This window comes from Ictidomys tridecemlineatus, chromosome 3 (genome assembly GCF_052094955.1).
Source record: "Ictidomys tridecemlineatus isolate mIctTri1 chromosome 3, mIctTri1.hap1, whole genome shotgun sequence".
In the NCBI taxonomy this organism is placed as follows: Eukaryota; Metazoa; Chordata; class Mammalia; order Rodentia; family Sciuridae; genus Ictidomys; species Ictidomys tridecemlineatus.
In genome coordinates, this window is record NC_135479.1 from 61,702,574 (window position 1) to 61,715,111 (window position 12,538).

Here is a 12,538-nt window from a genome sequence, read left to right on the forward strand (position 1 = left end):
TGAATAAGATGTAAATACTGCCTTTAGATAGCTTTGGGTCTGTAAGAGGGTGTCTCCTCCTGATGTAAGGACAGGTAACATTATCCCTAGGGGAGAGAGAGGTGCTTGTAGAGAAGTTTAGGAACTGGTATCTGACACTAAGGATGGAGTCTGGGAATCAGAGAAGGCTTCAGGGGAAATGATCTGGAAGTTGAATCTTGAAGGAAAGCTGCGCACAGTGGTGCATGCCTGTAATCCCAGGGACTGTGAGGCTGAGGCAGGATTGTAAATTCGAGGCCAGTTTCAGCAATTTAACAAGGTCCTAAGCAATTTAGTAAGAACCTTTCTCAAAATAAAAAAATGAAAAGGGCTGGGGATATTGCTCAGTGGTTAAGCTCCCCTGGGTTCAATCCCTCATACATCCCCGCCCCCCCAAAAAAAAAATCTTGAAGGAAAAGTGGAGGAGAAATTTGAAACGAGAATAGAGGAACCCAGGTCATTGGTGTTGTGTGGTGCAGAGACCTGGAGGCCTGCTATCCAGCCTGGGCTGATTTAGGAGGAGAAAGGGCTGGACATGTGACAGAGGCCCAGGTGTGGGCTGACCAGACTGTTCAGGCAGGACTGGTGAGAGCTGGGTGAGATTTGACTTGTGGTCCAAGTTTTCACACGGTCATTTGGTGGTGAATGGGCAGAATTGCAGGTCCTCCACCCGACTCCTAAGCAGAGCAGCTCTGCTCTGATGAAGGTGGGGAACTCAAAAGAGCTTTAGAAAGTGTTTCTGTGTGGTTTGAAAACAGCCAAAGTGGCCTCCTTGCTGAGGGTACTGGGGAGCCAGGATGAGCAGAGTGCCCTTTGGGTGGCTGGGAGGGAGGTGCCGAGGCTTCTTTCAGAAGACCTGAACAGCCCTTCTGCAGTGAGGAGGGTGGAGTTGAAAGAAGTTCCTGTCCCACCCTGTCCTCTGGGCCAGTTTCTCTGGGCCTGGTGACGCCTCTGGGATTTGCTGGTGCTTCAGTGAACCAAACCCTTGGGACTAAAACTCCTGTGGTTAAACAGCTCTGTTTTCCAGAACTCCCTGGAGAATTTTGTGACCAAGGTAAAGATAAGGGAATGCATGTCAGAGAGCCACTGTTCCTGCTTGTGCTGAGGAGGTGGTCCCAGCCCTTAACTTTCCTCTGTCTGGATTGGAAAAAAGGTGTCTTTTGGTGAATCTAGACCACAGAGGTGTCTTGTTTGCCTGTATGTACTGTATCTCTTTTTAAACAGTGCTATCTTCATTTCCTATGGCTACTGTAACATGCTTTTGTATAGGGTAGAGGAGGCTAAGATCATGCTGTCTTCAATGGCTGCATTCCTTCTGGAGGTTCTAGGGGAGAATCTATCTCCTTGCCTTTTCCAGCTTCTAGGCCTTCTGTATTTCTTGGTTTATGCCCCTTTTGTCCTCACAGCTCGTTTTTACTGTCCTGTCTTTCTCATGGCATCACTCTGATTCTTCTGTCTCCCAATTACACTTTGAAATTCTCTTGTGATTACATTGGGTCCACTGGTTTTTCTAGGATACTTTCCCTATTTTCAAGTCAGCTGATTAGAAATTTGTAATTCTGTCTGCTACCTTAGTTCCTCCTTTGCCTTGTAACCTAAAATATCCTCAGCTTCCAGGATTAGGATGTGGACATCTTTGAGAGGTCATCATTTGCCTACTGTACTTGCCAACATGAAAATCAGGAGATCTCGCATAGCTATCCACACTTGCGGTTTCATAGACAAATCAGAACACTTGGCAGCTGGGGGCTGCACTGTTGCCTGGTAACAGTGGGTTGGAGCCAGTGTTGGCGCCATTTCTAGATGGGTCTTGTGTGTGCTAGTTCTCTCTGGGCCCCAGCCCTCCTCCTGGTGCCCACTCATTTCCTTTAGTTTTCTGGTCTTCACTCTGGGGAGAAAGGAACTTACAGAGTTCAGTTGTGGCAGGGTCCCATGTTCAGGACAATTGAGTTCTCCACCTTCCTGTTTTGTGCCCTCCTTCTCTCCCCCAGTATCTCATCCCCACTGATGCCCCTTCTTCTGCCTCTGCCTGGCAATACCATCTCCTCTCTTGACCAAGGGCTTTATGCTCCACAGCATCTCTGATGCTATTTTAGGTAGTATTGTTTGTGCCATGACTCCTGGTCTCCTGGTTCTCTCCTTTTTTGGCATCCAACTCTAGTACATTCTGGTACCTTCTGCTCTGTCTTGCATTGGAGTTTGTAACAAGCAAGTCTTTAAATGTAACTTTAGAGCCAAAACCATCAAAAGAATGACATAACAAGCATGTAGTTAAACATCTCTCTGCATGCACTCTCCTGGACACTGGGAATGCAACAGAAAACAAGGTAGAGACTCCCTGTCTGCCTCCTCTGCAAGTCTGGTCCTAGTAGAGGGATAGGGAGAACCAAGTGAAATGGCAAGTACATTGTCTACTTCCTGTTGCATCTAGGAGTCTCTGCTTCTTTCAGTCCTGAGACTGGAGGTAAACTCTGTTTGCACTGGGTTAAAGGTATTTTGCTGAAAGATCCAATGTCCTTTCTAGACATTGCCTGGACCCAGCTGATAGTTGAATTTTCATCAGGCATCTCAGAGGCCTGGGTATCAGGTTAGTTTGCAGCACGAAGTTCCAAGCCAAACTCTCAGAACTGCTGTTTGGTGGTATGAACTAGGGTTCTGGTTATAAGGAACCCTTTGTATGATCTCCTGTGGAGGGATCTGCCATACTGGAGTCCAGGAGGGATTGTTACCGTCATGGAACAGAACTGGGTTTGGTAGGGTGTTTTCTATTCAGGGCATTGATTTCAGGAAAAGAGTTAGTGGGCAGCTGTTAATAGTAGCTGGATGCTGACAGGTCGATACCCTTCTCAAGGCTGATTTTGTGGAACCATCTATATTCTGAGAGACATGGTAAAAGTGGCCCATGCCACAACTTTGGTAGTTATAGTTATGGAACTGGGGTGGGGCATACTCTGCTATACCATGCTGTATGTTCTCTTTTTGGAGGGCCTGAGGGAGCATTCATCTAAGGTCCCAGACAAGGGAAATCTCTTGAATCTGGTTTATCCGTTGTAGACAATGTGAATCCTTTTCACTTTAACTACCAGGAACCTCAACTCCGAACCAGTCATTTATCTATTCCAGCTGTAGTGTGACCTGCAGTTTGGCTTTCTGGCCCAACTTTTGTCTTTTCCTCACTTCCCTGTTGCTTGGGTTCTTCATTTACTTGCTTATGTTCTCTGAATTTCTTTAAGCTATTGATTGCCAACTATGGTTGTATTTTAATCAGCATGACCTGGGGAGTTTTTTTTTTTTTTTTTTTTTAAAGCACCAATGACTAATGCTTGGTCCCTACCTCCTCCTGTTTTGATCATTCTAGAATGGGGGCTGAGTATAAGTATGCTTCCAAAGTTCTCAAAGTTCACTCATCTGGCCTTGTTTTGAACTGTTCCTTTTAGGTTATTTTGAAAAGGTTGGAATCTGGGAGAATAGCCAAACCAAAGGATAGTAGTCTGAGCCTCAGGGATGCTGAATAAAGAGGATTATATAATTTCCAGTGGCTTCCTTCCTATGGCACTGCAGGACCATGCTGAGACACTCTTCTCCTTGTCTCTAACTGCTGGAGGCTCAGCTCACAGCATATTGGGTAGGAACAATTCTTGAGATTCAGCTCTAAAGCCTTTGGGCCTGTCTTCCAGTGGTATGGCTTTTTAAACATTTTGGGCCATTCAGGACCCACTTCCCTTGCTTGGAGCCTAATTTATGCTTTATATCATTTAGTATAGGTTGTAATTATAAAGAAGACCTTTTATATAAAGAGAACATTTAAAACACGGTCTTCGCATCTAATCTAATTCCTCCTATGCTTTAAAAAAGGAAGAAAAAATCCTATTATCCCTCTTTTAAAGAAAAATAAAATATTATGAAATAATGTGTTTTTTCTTTGTTCATTTAAAAGAATGTATTTTATCAGTATAAGAAAAAGGCAGGTAGCACAACAAATTACTATGTAATCTGATTGCAAAGTATTGAGTAGGTGTTCTTTAAACAAACTAAGTCCCTAATTCCTCTCTCCTCCAATCTCCATTTTCATTTAGTTCTTTTGCCTTTGAAGAAACATCTTGCTAACTTTATTTCTTCCCCACCATCTTATAATCACTAGTTTCTAAAGACCTGTTAAAAGTCAGCTGTACTAAAATAGATGATATGCAATATAGTATTTCTAGGCAGATTTCATTTTTTTGGTGCTAAATGCCCTGAGATTATTAAGGATATCTGTTTTAATGGTGGAGAGGCAGGGAGGAACTTTAGCTTCTCTCCTTATCATAAGGGTCACTACTGTCATGCCATAATAAAAGACAGGTTTACAAGAGAAAAACAACTCCTTTCTATAATCATTGTTTTAAGTGACAAGGGAGCCTTCATAATGACCGGGGAAAATGGGGAAAATGTCTATTTCATGCATAGGTTCTGTGAAGCAGAAACAGCTATGAGAAATGTGATTGGACAAAAAGGGTAGATTCCAATAGTAATAGATTGAGCTGGGAAACCTGACAAGATTCAGATTATTCTTGTCCTCTCAGTTGTAGTATTCCTTCTTTCACGTTTGGGATGAAACCTTTTGGAATAAGGGTGTTGTGATCTATTACTGGACAAAATAGGTCAGAGAATTTCTCTCCCCCCATCTACCATAAGGAATTGAATGTAAGGGCACTCTATCCCTGAGCTGCATCCTCAAGTACCCTGCTTTTTTTTTTTTTTTTTGATTCTGCTAAGTTGCGCAGGCTGGCCTAGAACTTGTGGTTCTCTGTTTCAGCCTTCTGAGTTGCTGGGATTACAGGTGTGTGCCATTGTTTCTGGCCAGATAATTCTTTATGGCCAGCATCTTATAATCACTAGACAGAGGGATGTGTTGACTGGGGAGGAGGCTAATCTTTCTAGTTTTTATGGCTGGCTTTGGGGAAAAAGGCTCTCTAGTTTCTGCGACCTGACTTGGGGAAGAGGAATCCTGATTTCCATAACTCACTCTGGGGGAAAAAGAGGGATGACAGGAAGATAGGAAAAGATCAGAGAGATTTTGGTTCTGAGGCTTTCCAGTGTCTTTTGGTTCAAAGTACCCAGCATGCCAAAGTGCTATATTTTGGGGTATCATCCTTTGAGCCCAGTGATGGTCATCAGAAAATTTAGAAGTACATGTAAGTAGAAAGGACTAAACTACAACTTGGTCTTATAACTGTAATTACTATTGCTATTTTGGTTTATTTCCTTTACATTATTGGTGTTTGTTTTTTACTACCCCGAGGTCTTTGTGATCTGTTTAACTGTCATGGCAAGGCTCAGAGTTTTCCCTTGAATGGCCATGCTGGGAGAGGTCTGTCATCTTTTGTGATTTGTGTTCTTTCCAAGGAAGCTATTGCTCCCCACCTCCCATGTTCCAGGTGCTGGGGGATCTGCATTCTTCTTCAGGAGGCCTGGGGGAAGCTGTCTAGTAGGGTTGAGGCTTTGCTGGACTAAGAGAGTTTGATAAGTACCTGCATGCAGGTGGAGGAGGGTGGAGGAATAAACACTGACCTGGGTGGGTGTTGGTACTGTGCAGAGACAGGGAGTGTGGAGGAAGAGCCTGTCTGGTGGAGAAGATGATTTCAGGGCTAGATAGTGGAACCAAAAAAGTGCCAGCACTGCCTGCACTTCGAAGGCTTTCAGAATGGGACAGACCAACTCCTTGGTCAAAATCATTTAATGTTCTCTGGGCCTCAGTTTACCCACATTTTATATAAAAGAATGAATAGTCCTTCCCACATCCTTCTCAATACCAACAGGCTGTGGTCTATGTCTCTGAAGACCTTCCATTCCTAGATAAGGGCAACATTCCAGCTGACAGCTGTCTGGTTTCTAGCAATATCTTTTCACTTTGTTAAGGTTGGGTTGGATTGATGATGAGATGTTGATGATGGATCAGCATGTTCTTTCCACACAGTTTATTGTCTCACTGTTCAGGAGCTTGCAGAAGAGAAAACAGGCTAGTTTCTCAGAAAATGTGTTTGCTTGGGGCTCAACAGATAAGTCTGAGGCAACCCAGGGAACAGGAGCAGAACCTTAGTCAACCCAGGTCACATCAGAGAGACCTATGATATGCTCTCATCTAGAAATTTTATTTTGGGGCCCTCGGCATTGACACTGTATGTGGGTAGTTGAACAGATTGAGAGTCCCTGCAAGCAGGTCTTCCATATTAGAAAGGGTAGGTGCACTGCCCAAAGGGGTCAGGCCTACTTGGCCAATGAGTCACAGAGCCAATCCCATTAGAAGATACAAATCTTTCCAAAAGGCTGTGGCCACCAGGAGGGTGGCAGCAAGCTCTTCTCTGTGCTTTGTGTTTAGCACAAGTGTGCATTTATTTGTATGCCACATTACATAACCAACTGGTGGAGATTTAAGAAAATTTTTTTTTTTTTTTTTTTTTTAACAAGGCTGGGGGTATAGCTCAGTGGTAGAGTATTTGCTAAAGCATGTGTGAAGCACTGGATTCCGGCCCCAGCATCATGGAAGGAAAGGGAAGGGGCATTCTACCACTGAGTTACATCTTCAGCCCTTTTTATTTTTTATTTTGAGTTGAGGGGTCTCATTGAGTTGCTAAGATTGGTTTTAAATTTCTGATTTTTTCTGAGATTGTAGACCTGTACCACCATGCTTGACTTTTTTTTTTTTTTTTTTCAGTTTAAAACTTGGAAAGGAGTGGGAAAAATGTTGTCTACCTTAAAAGAAAAACAATCTGTAACACACTGGCTAGTGAATCAGGCTCTTAGAAATTTGAGATTTTTAAAACTGCCCTTTTTGTGAGGCCCATGGAAATACAATTTGGAATTGGTTGGTCTGAGGTTTTCTCCTTCTGGTGGATGATGTGGAAATACAGTTTTGCTGTTGTTTTTGTTGAATGTGAGAGTAGTTACTGGTTGATCTGGCATCTTGGAGCCTTGGGTCATTTCAGAGAGAAAGTTCCAGAAAATCTCATTCCAAGGGCCAACCAAAGCCTTTTATCTTTACAGCTTTTGTTTGCCTCTTCTGCACTTTTCTTATTACCTGATTTAATGAAGGCCAGGTTTGCAAGGCTCTGGAAGAAAAACTGAGTCAGAGGGGTGGGAAAATCATGGAATGGTGACCCCTCATCCCTGCATACCCAGGGGAAAGGCCCAAGTCCTCTGTCATAGGTATTCAGGGCTTATTCTGATTTGGTCTCTCTTCCCTTTCAGCTTTACCTCTTGCTGTCTTTTTCTTTTCACTCTTTCCCTAGCCAAGCTATGTCCTGAGCCACCTATTTTGTTTGGAATGTGCTTTGCCCATGGCTCATCTACATTGTTAGGCTCCTCAAATGCTCCACACAAATGCTGGCCAGCTGCTGTCCCATGCCCTTGTAATCATCTGTTTCATTGCTGTGTGTGGTGTCACTTGAGCTCTTGCAGATATAGGCTGTGTCTGATGAATCTGCATCCTCCAGCATCATGCCCAGAGCCTGGTAGGACTGGTACTGGGGAAGGGACTGCGCATGAATGCCTGCTTGGAGGGCTGTTATTGCCTGGCTTGACCTTGCCACCTTATGGTGGAGGCACAGACTTGCTCAGGGCCACACTGGGTGGCCCATGGGAGAGGAAAAGCTCATATCAGAGTGGATGGTAGGTTGGATGTGGATATTGATAGTGGGGGAAGTCACTGAGATGGGAAACATGGAGGGGAGTCCCAGAAAGGAAGGGACAGCTGCAGAAAGACCTGGGGTCCTTCTCCTCTGGTTGACAGTGGTTGGTTTCTTGGCTCTCACACGGGTGAATACAGAAAGATACAGGTGGGCTTTGGCTGGTGTTCACTCATGGTCTGCTGTTGACCAAAAAGGCTTTCATGATTTTGTGATTCTGGGATAGATATAAATATAAATATTTATATTTATGTATTTATATATAAATAAATAAATATATATATTTATAATATATAAATATATAATATATAAATAGATATATAAATAAAAAATATATATTGTAAGGATGGATTTTTTTTTTAAGATGAGAAACTCATTTGAATAGGCAAGATATTAGGCTTGGTACGCATATCCATAACCTCAGCTCCTTGGGTGGCTGAGACAGGAGGATGGAAAGTTGAAGGCCAGTCTGGACAACTTAATGAGACCCTGTTTCAAAAAAACAGGGGAGTGGGCTGGGGCTGTAGCTCAGTGGCAGAGCACTTGCCTCTCATGTGTGAGGCACTGGGTTCTCTTCCTAGCACCACATAAAAATAAACAAATGAAGGCATCCTGTCCATTTACAACTACAAAAAAATTTTTTTAAAAAGAGGAGGGGGAGGCCAGGGTTGTGACTCAGAGGGCAGAGTGCTTGCCTAGCATGCATGAGGCCCTGAGTTCGATCCCCGGCACCACATAAAAATACACAAATAAAATAAATGTATTAAAAAAAAAGAGGAAGGGGGTGCTGGGGTTGTGGCTAAGCGGTAGAGCACTCACCTAGCGCATGCAAGGCCCTGGGTTTGATCCTCAGTACCACATAAAAATAAATAAATAAAACAAAGGTCTTGTGTCCAACTAAAAAATACATTAAAAAAAGAGGAGAGGGAAGGGTCTGGGGAGGTAGCTTAGTGATAGAGCACCCCTGGGTTCAATCTCTAATAACTCAAAAAATTAAGTAAAATGAAAGGATCTTAAAATTTACATTGGAAAATATTACCCTTCACCTTTATGTGTATGTGTGTGTGTGTGTGTATGTGTGTGTGTGTATATATATACACACACACACATACACACACACACACACACACACACACATACACATATTTTGGTTGTAGGTGAACACAATACCTTTATTTTAACGTGGTGCTGAGGATCGCACCCAGTTCCTCATGCATGCTAGGCAAGTGCTCTACCACTGAGTCATAACCCAGCCCCCCTTTGCCCTTCACTTTTGATCTTATCTGCTGTGTCTCCCTTTCTTCTTAATAATCATTTTTGCAGTTTGAATATCCTTCCAGTGTTTCTTTGCTAATACAAATGCAAATATAAGATAGCTTTTATTTAATAAATAAAATACAGGCTCACCTATATATAGTGCATACACTTCTATGTTTTTTTAAAAATATTTTATCTGTATACTACAGATTTTCTCATCAGTATATGAAGGATCATTGTCATTCTCTTCAATATAGTATCGTGAAGTTGTTTCTTTTTGAAATTTTTAAAAAGTTAATATAAATAAATAAAGGTGTCCAGGTCATTTTCATCATGCTGTTTCATGACATACCTGCAGTGCATTGTCTTCCCATGTGCAGTCATTTCTCATGTGTGCAGGTGTTCCACAGGGACATTAAAGAGTCAGAGGGAAGACAGTTTGTCATTTTGACAGATTTTTCCCTCCATAGCGGTTGCTCCATGTTGTCCTCTTACCAGCAGTGTAGATGAGTGTCTCCCCATAGCCTTGCTAACAGCAGGTGTACTCAAATGTTTGGGTTCCTGCTAATCTGACAGGTAAATAGTATCTCAATATAATTTTAATTTGCATTTTCTTAAGTGTGAGCTGATCATGTTGTCATATGTTTAAGGACCATTTATAATTTTTTTGTGAACAGCTCTGTTCCCATTTTTCTCTTGGGTTCTCTTTATAATTTTGGAAGGTTGCTTCATTGTATTATGAGTTGTAAATATTTTTTCGGGCTTGAGCCAGAATTCTTTTTGTAACACCTTCCTCCCCATCTCTTTGGGTTTAAATCAGACCATGGCTTTGGGGACAGAGCCTAGTTGGTTCCTATTGGGACAGAACCACAATCTTGGGTTCCTTCCAGAAATTTATGTTAATCAGCTACAGGCTCATTTTGAACATGAACATATGATAGTATAGGCATGCTTGAGTCAGGTCTGGCTGGATTTCATAACCCTGAGAGAAAGAATATCAGTTTCTACTTTTGGGACATGATGGTGCATGACTAATTCCAGCCACTGTGGAGCCTGAGGCAGTAGGATCACACATTCAGGATCACAAGTTTGAGGCCAGCCTCAGCAACTTAGTGAGACCCTGTCACAAAATCAAAAAGATAAAAAAAGACTGGGGCTGTTACTCAGTTGTAGGGCACTCCTGTGTTTAATCTCCAATATGTGAAACAAGCAAACTAACTAGTGGCCTGGCACAGTATGGATTATTTCTCCCTGGTGCCGTGTGTTCAGGATACTTTGCTTTATGATGATGGAGATGTAAGCTTCTTTCATTCTGTTTTTTCTTTTTTTGGTTAAGTGTTTTATTGTTACATGATTTATGTTTCATGCAATAAAGTTCACCCGTTTGAAGTGTGCAAACGGTATTTAGTAGTGTAAATGGTTCAGTGGTTTTAGTATAGAATTGTGCAACCATTAGCATAATATTATTGTAGAATATTTCATCACCCCCAAAAAGAAACCTTTTATCTCGTAAGCAGTCATTCTTCCTTCCACTTCTCCCTGTCCCCTGGCAACTGTCAGGCTACTTTGTGTTCCTGTGGATTTGTCTTTTCTTAATGTTCATGTAAGTAGACTCATAATATGTGGCCTTTCAGGTTTGACTTCTTCTACTCAGCATCACATTTCAGCTTTCATCCATGAGGACTTTATTCCTTTCTTAAAGCTAAATAGTAATCCACCGTAAGGCTAGACCACTTTTGTTTATTCATTCCTCTGTGGGTAGACAAAGTTGTCTCCACTCTGGCTATTGTGAGTTGTATAGTTGTATATGTACATGGTGAACAAGTCTGTGTGTGGTTGTGCCTTCCTTTCTCTGGGCACATGAGGAAGCTCCATGTTGACACAGGCATCCACTGTCACCTCCATGGTGGGAAGGGAATGTGGAGAATGGCACCTTGCCTTTTATGTTTGATAGAGAATGACACACCTTACTTCTCTCTCATCTTATTGTCTAGTCCAGTGCCATGACTGACTTCAGAGGGGTTGGGAAAACTGTTGAGGGCCCTAAAGGAAGTGAGCTGGAAATTCAAGGTGAAGAGAACTAATACAGGCTGGGGCTGTAGCTCAGTAGTAGAGCACACGCCTCCCATATGTGAGGCCCTGAGTTTGATCCTCAGCACCACATCAAAATAAATAAATAAAAATAAAGATACTGTGTCCATCTACCACTAAAAAAAAAAAAAAAAGAACTAATACTTGGGGCTGGAGTTGTGGCTTGGGTAGGGTCCTCACCTAGCGCTGGTGAAGCACTGGGTTTGATCCTCAGCAAAATAAATAAATAAATAAATAAATAAAAAGGCATTGTGTCCACCTACCACTAAAAAGTATATATGTATACGTACATACACACATACACACGCACCCCAAAAAAGAAAGAGAACTAATATTCTAGAAGAGAAGGGACATTTCCAGGCCCAGAATGACTTGTTCTGTGTACACAGGTCACTCTGGAAAAGGTTCATTAGTAAAATTGGGGTTCCAGGACAGATATTACATGGGTTGACTGACCTTGAAAACTGCTTGGTGAGAAGACTTTATTTTTTTTTTTTTATTTTTTATTTTTTTAAAATATTTATTTTTTAAGTTTTTTTTTTTTTTAAGGTGGACACAATATCTTTATTTTACATTTATGTGTTGCTGAGGATCGAACCCAGTGCCTCGTGCATGTTAGGCGAGCACTCTACCACTGAGCCACAACCCCAGCCCCGGTGAGAAGACTTTATATCTGCCAAGGTTCATCCTAGGTGTGTATGATGATCTGGGAGCAGAGAAGGGCAGCCACATGGAAGTAATACTATACTGGACTGAGGTTGAGGATTGGGCCATTTTGCATTTTTATTGGAGGCCATGTGACTTAGTAGAGCCCAGAACCTCATCCTAGCTCTGTGGTTTGTCTCCTCTCTCTTCACTTATAAAATGCTTCACCAACAGAACTATAGCAAGACTGATGCTGTGAGCCACCTGGGCCAGTGCTGACCACTCAGAGGATTACAGCTCTAACCTTGGTATATTTCACCAGCCTCAGTGGAGCCTTTGGGCACTGCATGACTAGGCCTGGACAGTCTGGTTCTTTTGGCCTGGTTATCTCCTTGGTGGCGGAAGGAGGAGGGGACAGCTGGAGGTGCCGGAGGTGGGGTGGGGTGTTGGTGGCAGCCATGTGGCCAGTGCATATTTCAAGGGCAAGTGAACAGTTCTTCCTCCGTCTCTCAGCAAAGACGTTTCTAAAGGAGAACATTTTCTGGGCATGGGAACAACTGGGCAGATCCCCATGATGTACTCAGTTGTCAGTGCTGGAAATGCACCCCTCAATTATTATTTTCCAAACAAAGCAGGACAATGGCAGTGAAAACACTGATTGAATAAAAGCATTTGGCTAATGGAGATAAAACCAGAAGGAAAATAACAACTTTCATTTCCTTTTGGTTTTTGTGTTTTGACATTTGGCAGCATACTTCTAATCTTTTAAGAATTAAAAAAATTATATGGTATGCAAACTTCTGTTTGTTTATGCTTGTTAAATTTAGTGTGAAGTAGACTAAAAAATTCCTCTCCTGTTCCAT

The 12,538-nt window shown here is 42.3% G+C and overlaps 1 protein-coding gene across 7 annotated transcripts in view; it reads left to right on the forward strand.

Moving 5' to 3' along the window:
- Epn2 (epsin 2) overlaps positions 1-12,538 on the forward strand; it is an 87,454-nt gene that overhangs the window by 8,821 nt on the left and 66,095 nt on the right. The window lies entirely within an intron of this gene.